This window comes from Schistocerca piceifrons, chromosome X (genome assembly GCF_021461385.2).
Source record: "Schistocerca piceifrons isolate TAMUIC-IGC-003096 chromosome X, iqSchPice1.1, whole genome shotgun sequence".
Lineage (NCBI taxonomy): Eukaryota > Metazoa > Arthropoda > Insecta > Orthoptera > Acrididae > Schistocerca > Schistocerca piceifrons.
Genome location: NC_060149.1, coordinates 588499085 through 588523019, shown reverse-complemented (window position 1 = coordinate 588523019; position 23935 = coordinate 588499085). Strand labels below are relative to the sequence as shown.

General features: G+C 39.7%; 1 protein-coding gene across 1 annotated transcript in view; it reads right to left on the bottom strand.

Annotated features, from left to right (window-relative positions):
* The window catches only part of LOC124721994 (UPF0587 protein v1g245604), a 125603-nt gene extending 115868 nt beyond the window's left edge, over positions 1-9735 (bottom strand). The window contains exon 1 of the mRNA XM_047247166.1: positions 9580-9735. The gene's annotated coding sequence lies outside the window, so the exon portion shown is untranslated. The remainder of the gene's footprint in view (positions 1-9579) is intronic.
* Positions 9736-23935: the final 14200 nt, after the last annotated feature.

Below are 23935 nucleotides of genomic sequence, written 5' to 3'. Positions count from 1 at the left end.
TATCATACGTGAATTTTCCGGGTCGAAAAATAATTTGCCAGTAGTGAGATGTTTTCATCAGAAGCACCAGTAGATTCCATTCGCTTGTCCAGAAGGGGCGGCCATCTGTCAGGTGCCATATGTCCAGCAACAAGTATGGTACTTCCCCTACCGCTTCCATGCACCGCAGTAAAAAAATCTAGTTTCTGTGTGAGATTAATACGCCATGCCGAAAACAGCTAGTTCAAAGTCTACTCATGTAAGGCAGCGGCTGCAAGATTTTCCGCATTAGCCTATACAACAGGTGGGAAAATTATTTTCTACCAAGCATGCAACAAAGTTTTTGATGTTTTTCTTAGACTTCTTATTTTCCTGTCACTCAGGATTATTTTTATCGCTATCCTTTAGTAATACGAAATACTCTTTATATGCGATTCTAACTGCATTTCCCTTTTCTCTTGTATTAGGTTTCGAGTGTTAAGAAATCTCGCTTAACTCAGCATGCAGGTGGAATCGCACATAAATCTAATGTTGAACGAAAGCAAAAATTGAAGCAAACTCTTTTAACCAATAAATCTGGTGAATCCTCCCAAAAAAAGTTCTGCAGTGATTTGTGTCATGCACTTGTGACAGCAAACATCCCCTTTCGGAAACTAGAAAACCCTATTTTCAGAGGTTTTCTTGAGAAGTACTGCCATCAGTCTATTCCTGCAGAGTCAACTTTACGTAAGAATTATGTGGATTCAGCTTACAATGCTGCATTGCACACAATCCGAGATGATGTTGGAGAATCTTGCATATCGAGTTCTGTGGATGAAACTACTGACAGTCGTGGCAGTTACATTGCAAACCTGATTATTGGCAAGCTAGATCCAGATGCTCCAGCCAGGACTCATTTGATTTACTCAAAACAGCTTGCAAAAACTAACAAACAATAGCACAGTTTGTGAACAATGCGCTTAAGGTGCTATACCCAAACGGAGTAAATGAGAATAAGGTGCTTCTGGCCGTCACTGATGCTGCTGCATATATGATAGCAGCGTTTCAACTATTAAAAGTATTCTACCCATTGATGCTGCACTTAACTTGTGTAGTGCATGGGATCAACCGCATAGCAGAACAAGTATGGCTAAAATTTCCTAAAGTAGATAAAGTAATATCTATGGTGAAGAAAACTTTTGTTAATGCACTATCAAGAATACAGGCATTCAAAGAACAACTTCCAGATGTCCCATAGCCACCAGAGCCTGTTGTCACCCGCTGGGGCACGTGGCTGATAGCAGCAGAATACTATAGTACGCATCTCTCAGCTGTCCAGAAGGTGGTTGAAAATATACCGGAGGATGCTGCATCCGTAACTGCAGCAATGGAGTTACTCAAAAATTCTTCTTTAAAACGGGACTTATCTTACATTAGGGCCCACTACACATTTATGGCAAGAATAATTTCACAATTAGAAGGCTCAGGGAGACCTATCTACGACAATATTTCTTTGCTTGAAGAAGTCAAAATGAAAACTAATGAAGCGCCAGGTGAAGTAGGGGGAAAAGTACAGGCAAAAATGCAAACGGTTTTGCAGAAGAACAATGGCCTGAAGGAGTTGTGTGAAGCTGCCGACATACTTAGTGGGAAATCCAGCACTCCTGACTGCAGCATTCCTGTCCAACATGTGCCGAAAATGAAGTACGCCCCTGTCACATCTGTTGATGTAGAACATTCTTTATCAGCATATAAACTGATTCTGACTGACAAGCGCCACAGTTTTTCACTAGAAAACCTAGTAAAGATTTCGGTTATTTATTGTGAAGCCAACTATGGTCAGAATATGTAAAACTACGAGTGTATTAATTAAACCAGTGTCACATCTTTTTTTACGGAGATCTTTATCTTGCAGGAACTCAAAAATATTTGGAGTTATGTTCAACATTAATGTTGTAGATTGCTGTGCTCTGTAACTGTGTAAATATTCATTCCCCTTGTTTTAATGACTAATAAGATGTTCATACTGTCAACACTGAGTATTTTAATTTATTTTTATTTTCTCTGCATCATTTTTATTAGAGCCTATTTTAGGTTTTATATAGCCTAAATGAACTACTGAAGGAGCCTATTTTAGGTGCCTAAAACACACTTTTTTACGACCTAAACATCCGTGGTCTAGTCATCATATTGGATGGAGTCTGTGTGCCTCCAAAGCCAATTCATACCTGAGCTGCTACAAGTATCTTTTCTTCTTTTATAATTATGTGATACATGATAGTGGTAATGGTTCATTCACTGGAGCTAATAATGACTTCTCAGAAAGACCCTTTTGTGAAAGACAGATTAAAAAGTGAAATTTCTTGAGATAATCCCATTTGGCTCACTAGTTCTCTTTCCACTGACACGTAACTATGCACACAGGAGGTCTTGGCATTAAAACGTCTTTTAAGAAATTCGTTTAGTGCAGCCAAGGCCAAGTGGTACTGCATTTTGATGGACTTTCCCCCTGGACCAGCTAATCTCACTTTACCAAGGTTTTTTTTAAGTTTTTCTCTGTACATCTGAGATTTTTCCCATTGTGATTTCATCATTTTAACTGAAATAATAAAAGGACATAAGAAAATATCGCTCTTTAGTTTCATATTGCTACAAGTCTATGAAAATAGATGGACTATGTACATGTTATTTTAATAATAAAACTCATAAAAACTTTGCATGTATCAGTACAATACTTGTAATTTTTCCCCACCGTTCATAAAAAATCCCCTGTGCAGTGACACTTTTGATAAGAACAGATTGGAGACATCTAATATGTCTACTGCAGAAGCTGAAGTGTAGCTTCATCAGCTTGCTCTGGCTGCCACCTCACATCACATCAGAAATAGTAAACATCTCGAATGTTGCCAGCAAGGCACAGCCCAGCTGCCAATGTGAACACTGCCTAAAAGCCGCGAGAGGACTAGCTAACATACGGCTTACTGTGGGGAAACACTTGCTATATACTTAATATTTACAATGAATAGCTCAAGAATATGAAATTGTGTGTATTTTATTTCCCTAAAATGTGAATCATAATGAATTCTGAACAGGAGATAACTTTATATTGAGGAAAAAATAACAAGCATCAAACAAAAATGGTTGTAATGACCTTCAGTTTATATTATGAATGTGTATTTTTGGTGCACTTTGAGAGTTCATGGAAATACGGATGCGTCAGATCCCGCACGTCTGCTTTGACCCATGACGTCACAAATATGGGGGAAACGACCATAAACCACGATTCCAATATGGCGCATATAAAGTTGGTACGTACACATTATGAGGACGAAAATACATCGAAAAAACAAACACACACACACACACTTTCCACAAAAAGCCTAATGACACTAACGGGACAAGAGTGGGAAATGGAGTGTTTTTGGGTGGGGGCAAACTAAATATAAACAAATTTAGACACCCACCTCCACACAAAATGACGAAAAAAACACCGACATCACAAAACTCCCCAAATACCACTAAACACAATATCATCTGGCATCGGACACTGCCTTTGACCTATATAGCTCAACAGCAGCTCCCAATCCCATAAATTAGGCTCAAACACTTCCCTTGGCCTATATAGCTCAAAAACATCTCCCGATACCAATATCAACATACACAGTCACACATTGGGATCAAACACTTCCCTTGACCTGCACTCTTAATTTTATCCGTCATATCCATTCCTGAACAAAAACAACAACCAATTAATTTTACTAAAATTACCACATGATGTACAGCGAACGGCACTAAATTAACCTTCACACAAAATCGTTAACTCACTGAAACAAATTCCACTACAAACACAGCCGACACTCGAAAAATTCTGGATAATGAGCAAAAACAAACTGAGCCCATTACACCACACAAACGAAAACCCTGAACATACCACCAGAGAACACAACAAACCACAACACGACGACATCTACAAACACACCACACTCACAAACCAAACTCCGCGCTGTCATGACGTCACACACAACACCCTTACGTCACGGGTCAAAGCCGACGTGTGGGATCAGACGCTTCTGTCGACCCAAGCTCATAGACTGAGGCATTAGAAAGAGTCTGAAACATCATGGCATTTTATTGTTGCTGTGATGAATTCAATTTTCTGGCGAAGCCAGAGGTGACAATAGATGAAATTTGTGGAACATAGAGGGAAGCAGTTTCTGCAGTATATGGATCTGCAACAGACAAGGACTGGCTACTGGTCAATGAAGAAATGGCAGATACTAGATGTTGTATTTACACTTACATTTGCAAATCATAAAGGATTTTATGAATGCATACTTCCACTAGAGATTTCTGTGTTATTTTATTTGGTCTCTCCAATAAAAATTACTATTAAATGAAAGCAACTTGTAAAGCAACCAAGACAGCTTCGGCACATCAAACACCCCAGAATCACTCCTTTTCTTTAGCACATTTTCATCAGTAGGATGGACAAAAGTTTCTTTTGTTCTGGTTTGCCTTTGTTACATTCTGGTTATTTGTGAGAAACTGGACAGTTAATTACCTTCACTCTGTCTTTACAATCCATGGAATCAACCAGTCAGAAAAAAGGAAATACACGATAATGCTGCTCAAATTCCATGTGTTTCTCATTACACCACTTCGCCAAAGTGCTAAAGCAAAGGCAAATTTGAATGCATGCGAAAATCAATTTTAACTGTAGGATGTAGTAAAACAAAGCACCGAACAGGGAGAACAGCAGATATTCACCCAACTGTTGCACCTGTCTCCACATCTGGGATGGGGGAACTCCTGCACCAGTGCACAGTGGCTGATGCACACAAATCAGAGGCATATGTGACTTTGCACCAGTGTACATGCCTCCTTAGCTCTTCAGGCAACAGCTGCATGCATTTAGTGGGCACAAAAAGCTGCACAAGCGTAAACTCACCTTTAAGTGAACAATAAAGTTTTCTTTACCATTCCATGAGATGCTATATGATGTGGTCATTTTTCCAAGGAGAATGCTTTACAGTTGCACCACAGTATGGAAAACTCCTATGTAATATTGTTGATCTTTGACAGATGTCACCTGATCCAGAAAACTGAAATGTGCTATGCAAATGAACATAGAGACATGGGTCATCCTCTTCACTGCCTGTGCTTTTAGTGTTCTAGCCACCCAAGAAGACCATCCATCACTGTGAAGAAGTTAAGAGAAACAAGCAGGGTGCAGACAATATCTAGATGCAGGTGTACAAAACCTGTCAGTAGTAACCAAATTTCCAAGAGGTGGCTATACATGACATTGCTTTGCACTTTTGGCAGGGAATGCTCTACAGGGTCCATGGTGGCAGTCTTCCTGCACACCACACAATACTAAGTGTTCTCACCAGTTCCCTTGTAGTGCATATGCTTAGATGACTACTTCGATACAACACCTCATATACACAGTGACATACGGATGTGGCTAAATACAACCATTGGTGGCTGCAGCTTCATTGCAGCACACAGCTACATCAGCAGCTGGCAGTGGCACTCACTACAACTGAAGGGCTGATGGTCCTTGCAGCATGACCCTTGCACTGCACCACTGAGAGGCCATTGAGTTCTATTGGTTAAGATGTGCTGCCAATTTGACAAGAGTTTAGCAAACACATTTCCAGCAATAATGACATGCCTAATGCCTGTGGTGAAATGTGTAATGAAATTCAGATGGTTCAACTGGTCTGATGGATGGCTGTTAAAGGGCTATAAAAAATCAAATATCACCAGACAATGGTTGGTGTATATAGTGGAGAACTTCAGCCTGAAATATTTTCTGGCTCCATAGACAGCTAGGAGCTCGGTATAGATTGGTGGCCAAAAGCACCATTATACTGCCAGCATTTTTGGAGGACCATGCTGCCGCAAAACCATACTCACAGAATGGGCTGAAGCATCTGCAATCTGGCACTCCAAAAATACAAACAGAAGATGTGAGCAGCAGACCCTATGTTGTACTTACCTGGCATGCTTTGAACATCTCCTGTGAATCATGATTCCATGTGAGATGTGGGAAACCAAAAGCTGTGTGACCAACAGGGGCTGTGTAGTGTGGCATCTGAACTTCAACAGCATGAGGTATATAGCAATGGTAAAAGTTTATCAAGTCTAGGGGTGGATGCAGTTCTGGCACTGTGGTTGAAACCAAATACATACTCAGGGCGATGACTATTCTGGAGGTGAGCATGTGCTAGCAGCAGATATCTTAAATTTGACAAACATTGTTTCTGTAGCACTAACAGCACAGTTGGTGGGATTCAGAGGAGTTCCATAGTTGATAAAGTGGCAGAAAACAACTCAGATACAACATTTGTGTTGTTCTGGCCAAGGTGATGGCATCAGTACATCATCAATGTATGTGAAACAGAAGTCTAGGCCCTTAGCACATCATCAGGAAAGGGTGTTGCATTATGCAGCCTGCATGACATGTACAAACAGGTGTAGTTATAACCATTCAGTGTATGTCCTCTGGAGCCACTGGGATCTGGTCATAGCCACTGACAAGGCCCAACACGGAAAAAAAAGATATGCCCAGAAAGATAACACACAAAATCTCCAATGTGTCTCATAGACAGAGGCTAAGAAGTGTTTGAGAATTCGGTGCTCTATAACAACCACGTCTGCCAACTGACTGGTTTCTTTGCTTCAAACTACAAATGAGACATCAATGTGCTTTCACATGGTCATGCTATGGCTGCCTGGACCACTGTGCTGAATTCTACATTGGTGGACTGATGTTTGTCAGGAGCACGGCTCTGTGGTGAAGGACATGAGGGGTTGCTGTAGTACATATATGGTGCACTGTTGAGTGGTGTGGGGGGGGGGGGGGGGCTTAGAACACCCACTGATTATACTGACAAATTCTGTGAAGAAGAGCAAGAGTAAAGGTGGTCCTGTGACAAAATGCAGTCATAACACTGCACTGAGTTAGCCCAGGATAACTGCACCACAACTGAAACTTGAAGTCATAGGAAGAAACCACAGGCCCATAATAGAGTGGGTGGATTCAATAACAATAAATTGCCATTTAGAAGCTTTCCATAAGTGTAGGTTCAAATATGTCACCAGCTGTAGGTTGTTATGGAGGGATGTTGCCACTGTTTGTCAAGTTGCTGTTTAAGGCATACTTGCCTTTGGCTGGGAGGACTGGGGGGGGGGGGTGGTCCCTTTTCCTTTTCCTACAGTTATCTACACTGACATCCATTGCTTCCAAAACATCTAAGTAAGGTAGAAATATTCATCCCACTTTGAAAGGCTTAAATATTGTGTGTAAAAGACCTGTTTCCACAACCTTGTTAAACTTCAGTTGGTTGATTTTGGTGTGTATTGGGGGGGGGGGGGGGGGGGGGGGGGGGCTGACAGCGAGGTCATGGGTCAAAAAACTTCAGTTCTCAAACCTCTGACAGCAAGGTGTGGTGCATTTCTGGCACACATGGCATCCACAGGGGGCGAACAGCTTCATATCAGACATTTCTGAACACTCCAAAAAGTGACACAGCAATGAAGAGGATTTTCTATCTCCCAGCTCCTTGTATGGTAGATAATTTACCCGTTGTATATGCATTAGCGAAAATGTCATGAGGTCACTTCTCTTTGCCCTTGGTATAAGTCTGTCTCTGGGAAGTTTCGTGACCAGATCACTCCCTTAAAGGGCAGTCCAGCTGTCTAAGATTATTGTAGTGTGGATTTATTTCCTTGCATCTGTATTATGCCAGTGACCAGTTGGGATGAAATGGTTTGTGGCATTTAACCATAGGGCTGGGCAGTCTGTCCATATAAGTCGGGTCCTGAAAGAGAGAAACTGCACTTCCGCACTTGGATGCCACATATAATGTGACTTCATCTCACTGACCTTATCATTACACGCAAGTAGTGGCAGACTTGTGCCGTCAATTGTTACGGGGACTGGTCTCACATCTAGCATGACACTTTGTTGATGGCTTCGTTATAAACAAGTTTGCTGCCCTGAGGAAATTTCAGTGTAGTACTTCTCAGGTGCTATCTGCTGCCCACTTTGGTATACCCTGTGTGTAACGCAGCAACCAACACCACTTGCTGTTGCTCTTACGCCCAGAGGAGATCTTGCTGATGGTACACCAGTTGCCACTGCTCTTGTAGCTGTACATTCTGCAGCTGGTACTGGCATTGTAGTTGCCCCTGCAGCTGCTTGAAATACACCTCTGATGGTGGGCCACCAGTACTCGTATGTTGCAGATGTTCAGTACTTGCACAGTGCACTCACTAAGTGTCAGTTTTTGCATCGGCTTTACCAAATGTGGTGCACAAATGCGCTTAGACTGTATATAGTAACGGACATGTTCTACTGCATACAGGGAAGTGCCAACAACTATCGTCACACCAGTTGATAAAACTAAAACACCCGATACCGTGCGTCAGCTTTGAGCACTGTCATCAAGGTGGCAGACATTGCCAATTTGCCCTGATGCAATATGGTGACCATGTTGTCACACATTCAAGGAGCAGGTGAGGAAAATGCCATTCTACAAAATACAAACAAATTAATTAACAGAAGAACACGAAACTAACGGGACCACCAGGTGAATCAGGGGTTTTGAGTGGGGACAAGCAAAACATACAGCAATTCTAATTCATAACACATACTCGAACAGTAACTTAATGAAAAATCTAGTAAGCCAGGACTACACGAAACCCACAATATTTTTATCATCAACTTCAACTGCCTTAAGTAAATAAACTGAACTCTACTATACCACCACATACCAATCTACACGAACTGGTATCGGTAGTTTTACTTTATCTACATATATGAAGTACAGAATACAACGAACTAGCTCAAAAAAAAACTGGTATTGAAATTTCAGTTGACCAATGTAGCTTACAAGAAGTTCACCAATCATCAATTGTCTCCAAAAATTGGTATCGATAACTTGACGTGACCTAAGCCTAGAAATATCAAGAAACACCAACTCGTTCCAAAAACTAGTGTTGAAAACTTTACTTATATAACAACGGCAAATTCAACAATAGCAAACCACCTTAATTAATCATTAACTGAACTAATGACGCAACCAACAAATTCAAGAAAAACACCCTCTTCTGCATACAGTCAATAAATTGTCATGCACGTTAACACTCACACCATACAAAAACATCAACCGGGACCCGATTTGCTGCAAAGATTGGATTTTAGTTAGATAGTAGTGGCAAATTTTCTGACTAGTCATGCACATAAGACATCTTGTACCAATAAAGCATACAGAATAGCTGGTACAACTTCCACACTTACAGTGTACAACATACGTCATACGCAATGAACTTTTGATACATGCAGTCACTGACAACAAAACTAATTAGTATTATTCACAACAGAAGAGAGTATCGCAAACTTTAATGAGATATGTTGTTCAAGTAAAACACATAGGAACAAATCCACCAATATCTGACACACCAAACGATTACAAGTAACCAATACAACGATTCTTTACGTGAAACCCACTAAATGCACTCTACCGATAGCATGCAACACTACATCAAATCACATAAACAAAAAGCAACTACAGTTAACATTATAAACTTTGCAAAACAGATAGTACTAACCTTTACAAGCACGTAAAAAGGTTGTCACATCTAAAATGAGCGATTTTACTAAGCTGGGGACGCCGGCAAGTAAGCCACTCAAAATCACACACCCTCTTCCTCTGCCAAACTGTGGCTAACTGCCCTGCCGTCACACTGAGCGTCTTGGTCAAAGATCATCATATTTCGATTCCCGTAAGAAATGCCGGTTTCCCCACATTAACTAAAGTGGCGCCACTTAACTTTAGCATAGTTTGACAAAACAGTCCGACACGTCGCCTCGATTTTGTTGCTTAATGCGCTAACAGCGCTCCAAGCGGCCAGTAAGTTAAACTGTTGAGTTCCTTGCGATCGTGAAAACTTTAGCGAATAATACTTGTTTATTTTAGTTTGTACAATGGTTTTTACAAACGGGAGCGTACCGTAGCGCAATAAATTGCAGCAATAACAAGAAGAAGATACCACATCTGTCTTTTTTTACGTTTCCTAAGGACCCTGAGACGTGAATACCATCATGTCACTAAATTGCATCGTCAGGATTCGCTTGCAAATTACATATGTATTGATCATAAATGTTTCATTTTAGGAGTATAAAATGGCTAGTGAATAGCAGAGGAGAAGATCTTATGGAAAAGGACATGCTTACCTATATAATAATGTCAAGTTTTGTCCGCTACACATCGAACAAAACCAGTTCGTGAATGCAGACAATAATAAACTCGTGCGGAATGCAGTTAACCACATTGTTTGACATTCCAAATACGTCACCTCAACTGACGATGAAGAGGAGACTGCCACAAAGGTTCGATGATCCGTCTAAAGATGTAAAATACTCCTAAGGCGCAAAAGCAGAATGTTCAACTCTCCATATATCGGTGCCAGGTTCATCTAGTCGTCAACACAGGCCTGCTTTGACGATGAAGTGCTAAAATTAAGCAGTTGTCCGTGTTTAGAAAACGCGAGTGGAGTATCAGAATTTGCAGATCGCTAGACTTCGTGCAAAACTGTAATGGGACAAGGAAAGTGACTATCATTTTAAGTACAGACAGCAACAGAAACTGTATCAGAAGGATCAACTGAAGAATTACGAACAAATTTTGAAGACTATAGGATCCCAATATTTGAAGAAAGGTGCCCTTGGCTTGTTGTTAAGCCAGATTAGCATGCCATCTGCAAGATGGAGAGACAAAATTAAGCTGTTTGCTCTAAATTTATTATATTACAGCAGTCAGGCATAAAGGTTTTGTCAGAATATTTTATGTTACCATCAGTGTGTACATTACAGACATATGTGGAAGGCATACAAATAAAATGTGATGTAAGTGACAATCTCTTAAAGCAGAAGGTACAGAATTTCTCCGATACTGATAAACTAATGCATATGTCATTCAATGAAAAATCTCTGATGGCAAATTTAACATTTGATAGCACTTCTGACAGTCTTATTGGCTTTGAGGACTTGGGGTTTACACTCACAGTATATTTCTCCCGGTATTTGGCAGTTGCTCGTCCCACTTAGAATAATACAAAGATGAAGGTCGTACTTGTGGCAACAGGTGACAATGACTAAAACGTAGTAGTATGGAACGATAAACGAGGCGTCGATCCCTTCTGCATGTAGAGGTACATGTTTGTGCTTCTTACGTGTGAATCTATGTGTTTATATTCCGTTAATATCAATGTGGTAAGCTGCAGTTCTATCCAACATCACAAGTGTTACTTCACGAATGTATTGTAACTTGCCACTGGATTCATGAGGTTTATCCCTACTTGTGCTCATTTTAGAATCATTTTTAGAAACACATATGCCTTCTGATATCACACAAACACTTGGAGGAAAAAAATATTTCGTAAATCACGTAGGAATGGGATGGAAAAGAAACACTACTCTTACGACGTATCTGAAGTTCTCCTTTCTCGCCACTCGCTCCAGCTGTCAAACGGTAACAACTTTTACAGCAGTGAGAGTCGCGACTGTTATGTTAGACTGTGACTTTAGGCTGGGTTTAAACATGTAATTGAAGTCACACCACAGCAAGTGGTATGGTGGCAGTGGTGCCGTGTATTCAAGGTGGTACCATCTGAAATTTACATGTGTATGTCAATGTTGTTGCTCAGATTGTGGCTCAAGACATCATAGAAATATTGCCAAAAAACATGGTTTCAAACATACTGGATGTGGAAGTGAATTACACATAGATATCATTTGAGGGTCTCAAATAAGCTAACACAAGAGTTATCAATGAAGGATAAAGTGTCATTTGTAAAAAACTTGAATGAATAAATATGGTTTCAATTTCCTTTTAACCTTCATTTCCTTGTACATGTAGATGACAAATACATAAATGAGCAAAGCTGTTATATTTTCATTTATTTATTTACTTATGTCTGTGAACCATACTGTACAATGTTATTGGACAAGTTTACATGATTTTTGAAAAATTACAAGTTTCAAAAATACATAACTACATGCATACATCAGTATCATCAAAAATAGCATCTACATCTACATCTGCATGAATACTCTGCAAATCACATTTTACTACCTGGCAGAGAATTCATCGAACCACCTCCACAATTCTCTATTATTTCAATTTTGTACAGTGCGCAGAAAGAATGAACACCTATATCTTTCTGTACGAGCTCTGATTTCCCTCATTTTATCGTAGTGATCGTTCCACCCTATGTAGGTCGGTGTCAACAAAACATTTTCGCATTCAGAGGAGAAGGTTGGTGATTGGAATTTCGTGAGAATATTCCGTCGCAACGAAAAACGCCTTTCTTTTAATGTTTTCCAGCCCAAATCCTGTATCATTTCTGTGGAACTCTCTCCCATATTTCGCTATAATACAAAACGTGCTGCCTTTCTTTGACCTTTTTCGATGTACTCTGTCAGTCCTACCTGGTAAGGATTCCACGCCATGCAGCAGTATTCTAAAAGAGGATGGACAAGCGTAGTGCATGCAGTCTCCTTAGTAGGTCTGTTAGATTTTCTAAGTGTCCTCCCAATGAAACGCAATATATGGTTAGCCTTCCAAACAACATTTTCTATGTGTTCTTTCCACTTTAAGTTGTTCGTAATTGTAATACCTAGATATTTAGTTGATTTTAGGGCTTTTAGATTAGACTGATTTATCGTGTAACTGAAGTTTAACGACTTCCTTTTAGCACTCATGTGAATGACCTCACACTTTTCGTTATTTAGGGTCAACTGCCACTTTTCGCACCATTCAGATATTTTTTCTAAATCGTTTTGCAGTTTGTTTTGATCTTCTGATGACTTATTAGTCGATAAACGACGGCGTCATCTGCAAACAACCGAAGACGACAGCTCAGATTGTCTCCCAAATCGTTTATATAGGTAAGGAACAGCAAAGGGCCTATAACACTACCTTGTGGTACACCTGAAATCACTTCTGTTTTTCTCGATGACTTTCCATCAGTTACTACGAACTGTGACCTCTCTGACAGGAAATCGCAAATCCAGTCACATAACTGAGACGATATTCCATAAGCAGGCAATTTTACTACGGGCCGCTTGTGTGGTACAGTGTCAAAAGCCTTCCGGAAACCTAGGAATACAGAATCGATCTGAAATCCCTTGTCAATAGCACTCAGCACTTCATGTGAATAAAGAGCTAGTTGTGTTTCACAGGAACAATGTTTTCTAAACCCATGTTGACTGTGTGTCAATAGACCGTTTCCTTCGAGGTATCGAGGTAATTCATAATGTACAAGCATATATATATATATATATATATATATATATATATATATATATATATATATATATATATATATATATATATATATATATACACACTCCTGGAAATGGAAAAAAGAACACATTGACACCGGTGTGTCAGACCCACCATACTTGCTCCGGACACTGCGAGAGGGCTGTACAAGCAATGATCACACGCACGGCACAGCGGACACACCAGGAACCGCGGTGTTGGCCGTCGAATGGCGCTAGCTGCGCAGCATTTGTGCACCGCCGCCGTCAGTGTCAGCCAGTTTGCCGTGGCATACGGAGCTCCATCGCAGTCTTTAACACTGGTAGCATGCCGCGACAGCGTGGACGTGAACCGTATGTGCAGTTGACGGACTTTGAGCGAGGGCGTATAGTGGGCATGCGGGAGGCCGGGTGGACGTACCGCCGAATTGCTCAACACGTGGGGCGTGAGGTCTCCACAGTACATCGATGTTGTCGCCAGTGGTCGGCGGAAGGTGCACGTGCCCGTCGACCTGGGACCGGACCGCAGCGACGCACGGATGCACGCCAAGACCGTAGGATCCTACGCAGTGCCGTAGGGGACCGCACCGTCACTTCCCAGCAAATTAGGGACACTGTTGCTCCTAGGGTGTCGGCGAGGACCATTCGCAACCGTCTCCATGAAGCTGGGCTACGGTCCCGCACACCGTTAGGCCGTCTTCCGCTCACGCCCCAACATCGTGCAGCTCGCCTCCAGTGGTGTCGCGACAGGCGTGAATGGAGGGACGAATGGAGACGTGTCGTCTTCAGCGATGAGAGTCGCTTCTGCCTTGGTGCCAATGATGGTCGTATGCGTGTTTGGCGCCGTGCAGGTGAGCGCCACAATCAGGACTGCATACGACCGAGGCACACAGGGCCAACACCCGCCATCATGGTGTGGGGAGCGATCTCCTACACTGGCCGTACACCACTGGTGATCGTCGAGGGGACACTGAATAGTGCACGGTACATCCAAACCGTCATCGAACCCATCGTTCTACCATTCCTAGACCGGCAGGGGAACTTGCTGTTCCAACAGGATAATGCGCGTCCGCATGTATCCCGTGCCACCCAACGTGCTCTAGAAGGTGTAAGTCAACTACCCTGGCCAGCAAGGTCTCCGGATCTGTCCCCCATTGAGCATGTTTGGGACTGGATGAAGCGTCGTCTCACGCGGTCTGCACGTCCAGCACGAACGCTGGTCCAACTGAGGCGCCAGGTGGAAATGGCATGGCAAGCCGTTCCACAGGACTACATCCAGCATCTCTACGATCGTCTCCATGGGAGAATAGCAGCCTGCATTGCTGCGAAAGGTGGATATACACTGTACTAGTGCTGACATTGTGCATGCTCTGTTGCCTGTGTCTATGTGCCTGTGGTTCTGTCAGTGTGATCATGTGATGTATCTGACCCCAGGAATGTGTCAATAAAGTTTCCCCTTCCTGGGACAATGAATTCACGGTGTTCTTATTTCAATTTCCAGGAGTGTATATATATATATATATGTATATATATATATATATATATATATATATATATATAATTACTAAAGATCAAAATTAGTTTTTACATGTTTTCAAAGTTACATATGAGACGTTACATTAATTTTTTGCTTTGAGGAATTATTTAACACAGCACGGACAAGTTTAAATCAAGTGATATTTTAATGTATTTTTGAAAATAGACCTGTTTTTAATTATCTTTATATAATTTGGTAAACTGTTGTATATAAGACATTCTGCTTTTACAGGCTCTTTGTCAGTTAATTCGAAATGGCTTCCTTTAGTATGATAATCATTTTTATTTCTTGTTTTATAGTTATGCATATTTCTGTTTAACATTGCAGCACGCTTATTTTTTACACAAATAATTGTTTCATTCATGTACAGTAGCTCTACTGTTAATACATTTAGTTCCCTGTATTTATTTCTGCAGGGATATCTAGGAGATAAATTTGTTATTCACCTTACAGCCTTCTTTTGTCGCTTTACTACTCTTTGTATGTGTACATATGCAGAATTTCCCCAGGCCAGGATACAATATGAAATTCGCGAATGGACTATCCTATAGTACATTGTTTCCAGTGTTTGAATGTTTATTAACATTAACAAATCGTTCAAATGGCTCTGAGCACTATGGGTCTTAACATCTGTGGTCATCAGTCCCCTAGAACTTAGAACTACTTAAACCTAACTAACCTAAGGACATTACACACAACCATGCACGAGGCAGCATTAGAACCTGCGGCTGTTGTAGTCTTGCGGTTCCAGTCTGAATCGCCTAGAACTGCTCGGTCGCAACAGCAGGCTATTAACGTTAACATTTTTCTTGTAATAAATACACTTGAAGTTCGACAAATATTATTTACATGCTTCTCCTATGTCAAGTACCTATCCAATGTCACACCCAGGAATTTATAAGTTTCTGTCTCCTTTAGATCCAAGTTGTTTTATTTGTGTCTGTAAAAAGATTATTTCCTCTGAAACAGTTGTTTCCATTTTCCATATTTAGAGTAGCTTGCTTCTGTATGTTATCTGTTGAAACACTACTTATAACAAATAAAGTGTCATCTGCAGACATGACTGCATTTCCATCTACTATTTTGGGCATATCATTCACATGTAAAATAAAAAGTAGTGAGTCCAGCACTGGTCCTTCATACATTTCATATTTAACAAACTCAAAACCTGGGTAGACATTTGTAATAGTATAGTTGACATTTTGTTGTATATCTGCCCTCTGTTCTCTATTTTCCATGAATGATGTTGTGATATCAACTGCTTTCTGCTTTATATCATAACACTTATAACACTTAAGCTTTTTTAATAGTGTATTGTGGCACTCACAGTCAAAAGCTTTTGAAAGGCTGAGAAACCTATCACAAACGTTCTTTTATTTATATAGTGCCTTAGTTACACATTCTACAAATTCAGCTATTGCTGTATTTGTGGGTGGACCCCTTTCTATACCAATGCTGAGCATCACTCAAAGTATTGCATTTTTCTATAAAATTTACTATTCTGTCTTTAATTATACATTCTATTATTTTAGATCAGACAGGTGTAATAATTATTGGTTGGTAATTACCTGGATCTTCCTTGCTGCCTCCTTTGAGAATAGAGCTCACTTACTCTTTTTTAAACGCACTGGAAATTCCTTCTTCCGCGGCTAAGTTTACGAGAGAAACAGAGCCTTTACCATCTACTGCAGGCAGCATTTAATTAGTCTAGTAGATATAGCATCTAGTCCCTCAATATTTTTTTGGTTTTTAATCGATGTACTGTTTTTACTAATTCCAGTTCATTTATTGGCAGAAGGAAGAAACTTTTTATCTCATTAGCAGTTCATAGTATGGATTTTGTCCACTACCACAGCATAATGTCGGTTTAAAAGATTACTGACTTCTTTAGGGTCCCTGATTTCTTTTCCATTTTTTTTGTAGTTATGTTCCCACTGTTTTTCCAACCTACGCCCTCCGTGTCTTTATGTGCGGCCATATTATCTTTGTGACGTTATTAGAAGTTTTTATTTTGCTTATGTAGTAATTAGATCAGGTGTTTTATCAATTTCTTATATGTTCTTTTCTTGTCCATATAGGCATCACACTGTGCTTGCATTGGAGTCATCTAAGATTTTCATACGTAGTGTTTAGCTCTTCCCTCTTTTTTTTACATTTGGTGTGACCCAATTTCTACTGCACTTAACATTTGTATTCCTACATACTAATGGACATGCAAGATCTATGCAGTAGGATAACGTTTTGGAGAATCATTCCCATTCCTTATTTACGTTTGCTGTTTGGTATATGTACCTTCAGTCTTTACATTGCATTAATCTTTGTAGCCTCCATAGATTTGCTTGCTTTGTTTATCACATTTATCACATTTTTTCAAAGATATTTTCTGACATTGTTATCCCATCGCCAAGGGGCCACGTGTTCGATTCCCGGCTAGGTCGTAGATTTTATTCACTCAGGGACTGGTTGTTGTGTTATCCTCATTATCATTTCATCATCATCAGTGGAAGGCAATGGGAAACCACCGCTGGAATCACTTCCCAAGACGCTCATGCAGAAGACCTCCCTGACGAGGCTTCCCCTGCGCAAGACCTGCCGTAAGGCAGAACACAAAGCTTTTTTTGTCTCATCTGATATCACTATTAATACCTCAGGGTGTTCAGCAGATGCCGTGTTTGTGACCTGTACTTTTGTCTATATTGTGGTATATTAGTAATTACATGATCTATTAATGTCTCTGTGTCTTTACTGCACCTTGTGGAGCTATTTACTACTAGACTTAGATCGTAAGTATTGATTAAATTACTGTCGTGTAAATGTCGTGTGACTAGGGCCTTCCATCAGGTAGACCATTCGCTGGGTGCAAGTCTTTCAATTTGACGCCGTTTCGGCGACTTGCGCGTCGATGGGGATGAAATGGTGATGATTAGGACAACACAACACCCAGTCCCCATACGAAGAAAATCTCCGACCCCGCCAGAAATCGAACCCAGGCCCTTAGGATTGACATTCTGTCGCGCTGACCACTCAGCTACTGGGGACAGATTAAATTACTGAAACTCCTTGAATAACAGCTTTATTTCAGATTGTTAATATTTCGATCACTTGCAATTATTATATATACGACTTGCCTAACAGCCTTGTCTCACAGAACTTCTTGCTCTTTTAGAAAACCATTTACCTGGTTGTTCTGTGATATATATATATATATATATATATATATCCCTAATATATATCCCTAATATGAAACGCTTTTCCACCTTTGAACGTTGTACTGATACTGACGCAAATAGCATTTCTGTACAGTTGTCCACTGTCCATGGTAGGCAATCCCTCACTGCGTTGTAACATATACTGCAACTCCTACACCTTCATGTTGACATCTACAGAAGTACTACCACTTTTCATAGCCCTATCACAGCACTCTATGTTGTAAACAAAAATTTCATTTTCTTTTAACCCATGCTCTGCGACAATAAATGTGTATGGTAATTCTGTTGCTGCTGGGACTTCAGTCTCATCTTATTTACTTTATACATGCTGCACATTTTGATGTAAAATTCTTATAGTGGAAAAATTTATATTCGTTTCTAAATTTTTACTTCATATTTATTCCCAGCTGCAGGTACATCCCAACTACTTTCCAGAACACTATTCTGATGGTCATTTATCCTGTGTGGGAGCAGGGAGACAATTTGTTTCGTCATGTTGCTTGTAGAGCGGTTGGTTGTCTGCACATTTGTTGAAAGTAGCCCTACTATATTGCAAATTTTCCTGCTCTGGAGTAGAAAAAATTTGGTTCATTCTTGGAGGTCGTTTTGGTCTTAAGTTCACATTAAATTAAAAATTACACAAGATATCAGCAACTGGGGAATTCATCACCACCATAGTATATGTACAGGTTCCGAAAAGATTTTCAAGATTTTATGGGAGATGCTGGAAACAAATTACAGTGCCCAGAAAGTACATCTGAAAGTGAAGTCGGGCTCATACATGCAACAGATGCGACGCCACAGCTTGTGGCTTACTGTGGTGGCACTTTCAGCTACCATCCACACAGTATGACACAAATTCTGTGTAGTTGGACAACTTTCAACATGGTATCAACTGAAAATATACGAGTGGGTTTTAATGTTATAGTACAGGTTATGCCATTGGAGCTGTGACAACAGTTAAATACAAGGAAGACGAAGCCAAACGTTATACCCGAAAATCTTTTTAGTGCATGGGTAAATCAGGAGCCACAAACACATGTACAAAATAAATAACACTCAGAGACGAAAATGCTGTCTGGTATGGCAAACTAAACAACAGCTGGAATTAAAATATCATCTGCAGACATGTCAGTCTTCCAAGAATCTTAATATAGTTTTTAATGTAGGCATACCTAACAACTAATTTTCAGTTTAACAGTCATATCACAGTCCTGGACTATTTCCCACACATAATTCGCAATTTATATAGTGCTTGGTCTCACAGATCGCGAATTTTACACGACTTGCTTCTTTTGTAACATGTTAAGTTTATTTATTTATTCATCAAAACATGTGTCAGGGTTATGGCATAGGCCTACATCACTGGTTTGCAAACATATACACATACATACATACTCTCTCTCTCTCTCTCTCTCTCTCATACACATACATACACACACACACACACACACACACACACACACACACACAGACACACACATACATCTACAGAAAATTAAACACAGGTTGTTGTTCTTGTAATTTCAGAATCTGCGTAAGCATACCTGCCGACAACTGTTTTGACATTTTTCGGTAATAAAATGAAAACACACTGAAATCGAATGGATCACAGCACTATTTACTCCATGATAACTGTGGCAGATTAGATTAGATTAGATTAGTACTTGTTCCATAGATCATGAATACGGCACTTCATAATGATGTGGAACATGTCAGGTTGATAAAAAGTGCCTATACAAGATATTACGTTACACAAAATATTACATGACACTTAATATTTTTGATTTTTAGTTTTTTTGTGGGGGTTGGGGAAATTACCCACTTACTATATCCAAAAATGAGTAGAAGGAGTTGCCATTAAGAAATTCTTTTAATTTCCTTTTAAATGCTATATGGCTATCTGTCAGACTTTTGATGCTATTAGGTAAGTGACCAAAGACTTCTGTGGCAGCATAATTTACCCCCTTCTGAGCCAAAGTTAGATTTAACCTTGAGTAGTGAAGATCATCCTTTCTACTAGTGTTGTAGCCATGTACACTGATATTACTTTTGAATTCGTTTGGATTGCTAATAACAAATTTCATAAGTGAATATATATATATATATATATATATATATATATATATATATATATATATATATATTGTGAGGCTACAGTGAACATCTCTAACTCTCTAAATAAGTGTCTGCAGGATGATTTTGAATGAGCTCCAGCAATTATTCTGATTACACGCCTTTGTGCAATGAACACTCTTTTACTCAATGATGAGTTATCCCAGAATATGATGTCATCTGAAAGCAGAGAGTGAAAATAGGCGTGGTAAGCTAATTTACTCAGATGTATATCTCCAAATTTGGAATGACCCTAACAGCATAAGTAGCTGAACTCAAACGTTTCAGCAGATCTTCAGTGTGTTTTTTCCAGTTCAACCCCTCATCAATGCATACACCTAGAAATTTTGAATATTCTACCTTAGCTACCGATTTCTGATCAAAGTCTATATTTATTAATGGTGTCATTCCATTTACTGTGTGCAACTGTGAGTACTATGTTTTGTCAAAGTTTAATGAGAGCCCATTTGCAGAGAACCACTTAATGATTTTCTGAAAAACATCGTTTACAATTTCACCAGTTAATTCTTGTCTGTTGGGTGTGATAGCTATACTTGTATCATTGGCAAAAAGTACCACCTTTGCATCTTCGGAAATATAGAATGGCAAGTCATTAATATATGCTAAGAACAGCGAAGGACCAAAGACGGAACCTTGCAGTACCCCATTCTTGAATGTTCCCCAGTTTGAGAAATCATCAGTTTTTTGCATATTATGTGAACTGCTTATTTCAACTTTCTGCACTCTTCCACTTAGGTATGATTTAAACCATTTGAGCGCTGTCCCATTCATACCACAGTACGTGAGCTTATCTAGAAGTATTCCATGATTTACACAATCAAAAGCCTTTGGGAGATCACAAAAAATCCCAACAGGTGAGTTCCGTTTACTCAGAGCATTTAATATTTCATTAGTGAAATCATGTACACCATTTTCGTTGAAAAACCTTTCTGGAAACCAAACTGACATTTTGTTAAAACTTTATTTTTACAAAGGTGTGAAGCTACTCTACAATACATTAGTTTTTCAAGAATTTTGGATATGGCAGTCAGAAGAGAGATTGGGTGGTAGTTGTTGACATCAGATGTATCCCCTTTTTTATACAGTGGTTTAACCATGGCATACTTCAGTCTATCTGGGAAAATACCCTGCTTCAGAGAGCTATTACATATGTGGCTAAGAATCCCACTTACTTCTTGGGAACAAGCTTTTATTATCCTGCTGGAATTGCCATTAATTCCATGTGAGCTTTTATTCTTGACAGAGTTTATTATCTTCCTAATTTCAGAAGGAGAGGTGGGTGGAATTTCAATTTTATCAAATGGTGTAGGTAAGGCCTCTTCCATTAACTGCCTTGCTTCTTCTAATGAACATTTAGGTTCTATTTCCTCTACAACATTTAAAAAATTATTATTCAAAATGTTGTTTGCCAAGTTTTCATTCGCTTTGATGGCAATGCCATCGTCCTGTACTGTTGGTTGCTCTGTCTCCCTTGTAATAATATTCCAAATTGTTTTGATTTTGTTATCAGAGGTATTAACCTCAGACATGATGCACATGCTTCTGGACTTTTTAATAACCTTTCTTAATGTAGCACAGTAGTGTTTATAATATTTGGCTGTTTCTGGGTCATTACTCTTTCCTGTTGTTAGATACAGTTTCCTTTTGTGCTTACAAGATATTTTTATTCTTTTAGTAAGCTGCGGTTTTTGCATGGTTTCTTATAATTAGATTTAACTACTTTCTTGGGGAAACAGTTTTCAAATTCTCTTACAAGTAAATCATGAAATAAGTTATATTTTAAATTAGCATAGGATTCGTTGTACACCTCATCCCAGTCTAACTGATGAAGATTTTCACTGAAATTTCTAATTGTTGAGTCATTAATTGAACATACAACTTTGGAGGGTAGTTTTGAATTACTGAATGGAGCTATGTCATATACTGTAACTAGCTGAGCACCATGATCAGAAAGGCCATTTTCAGCAGGACAAGAATTTATGTTTTTAAACTTATCTTGGTCTATAAAAGAGTTATCTATCAATGTGCTGCTGTCCTTTACTACCCGAGTAGGAAAATTAATGACAGATGTCAAATTGAAAGAACCAAGCAAAACTTCCAGGTCATTCTTCCTATTACCCTCCTTCAGTGAATCAACACTGAAGTCCCCACAAATAATAATTTGCTTTCCCTTATCTGACAGATAGCACAACGTGGCATAAAGTTTTCCAGGAACAAATTAAAGTTTCCTGAATGGGACCTATATACTGTTACAATTATAGAAGAGCCCTCCTTCAGTTTAAGTAGACAGGTACATGTTTCTATATGTTGCTCTAGACTAAACTTTTTTGTATCTAAACTTTTTACACAGTGATAACTTTTGACATATATGGCAACTCCTCCTCTCACCTTATTCTCTCTACTCATATGTGCAGCTAGTTTATAACCACTGATATTTACCTTTTCCATATCAGACACAATGTGATGCTCAGACACGCATAGTACTCGTATATCTATTACATTATAAGAGTCAATGTCATCTAAACAAACCAGGAGCTCATCTAATTTACTCTTCAATCCCGGAATATTTTGGTGAAAAATGGTAACATTATTTTTTATTTTACTTTTGCGAGAATCTACTTTTTTCTTTAATCCACCAATATTTTGGTTAAATATGGCAACATTATTATTTGCTTTCCTGTTGTGGGAATGCTCGTGTTTCGAAATGGAGCCACCTGGGAGCAGTGGTGGATGGAAAGTGGCGTAAGAAAGTTGAATTAAGTTGAACTTTTTGTGGCACGAAAAAAGTTGAGTCTCTTAACTTGTGTCAGTGTCTTCCCTGTGTACTAAAATATCAAAGTGTTGTCTCTCCATTTCAATACCCGATTTGGGCCACAATATAGTGGTTGCATTGCTAGTCTCATCGTATCATCGTGTAACATGATGTACTGACTGTCTACCAAAGCGTTGTGACCGAAAATTAGTGTTATGCTGTGAGATTTGAGTGACAGTATTCGTAGTCTCTGGATTAGCGCTGGTAGCTCCATAAATGTTGGTGGTTGTACTGGGGAGACGCAATCGGCTTGTAAACAGCTTTCCATATAAAATCTCTACCAAAGAGGCATGGAGATCTTCTTTGAATGTGGAATGCACAGCTGAAAGAATTCTGGGTAAGGCCTTTGTCCACTGAACCCCACGACACGTAAGTGCTGCTTTGAATGTTCAGTGCCAGCGTTCCACCAAACCATTACTCTATCAATGGTAGCTTGTGGAAGCCCTGGGCGCCGCAAATGTTATATAGTTCAGAGGATAATGTGGACTCAAATTCATGGCCTTGGGTGGCAGTGATGAATGCTGGGCAACCAAAACACAAGATCAACAGTTGTACAAATGCTTCCTCGCCGGTGTCCGCCATTATGTCTAGCAAGGACGTTGCTGCAACCCAGCCTGTGATGCGATTGATTGCAGATAGAATATACTGGAAACCTTCTGACTATGGTAGGGAGATGACCAAGTCAAAGTTGACAAGATGTACATATCCTTAGGGTATTTCATTTCGCCCACATTTTGGATGTGTATGTCGACCAGTTTTGCAACACTGGCAAGCCATGTAGTTTTGCATGCATGACTTGTAGTCTCGCTTCACATCTGTCCAGCAAATCGGTCCATAACAAGTTTAGTAGTAGGTGTCCTGGTTTTGACTGCCTACGCAAACTATCGATATTATGATTCCTCATAGTGAGTGGAACTAGTGGTGGAGGCAATGTTTTTACACATCAC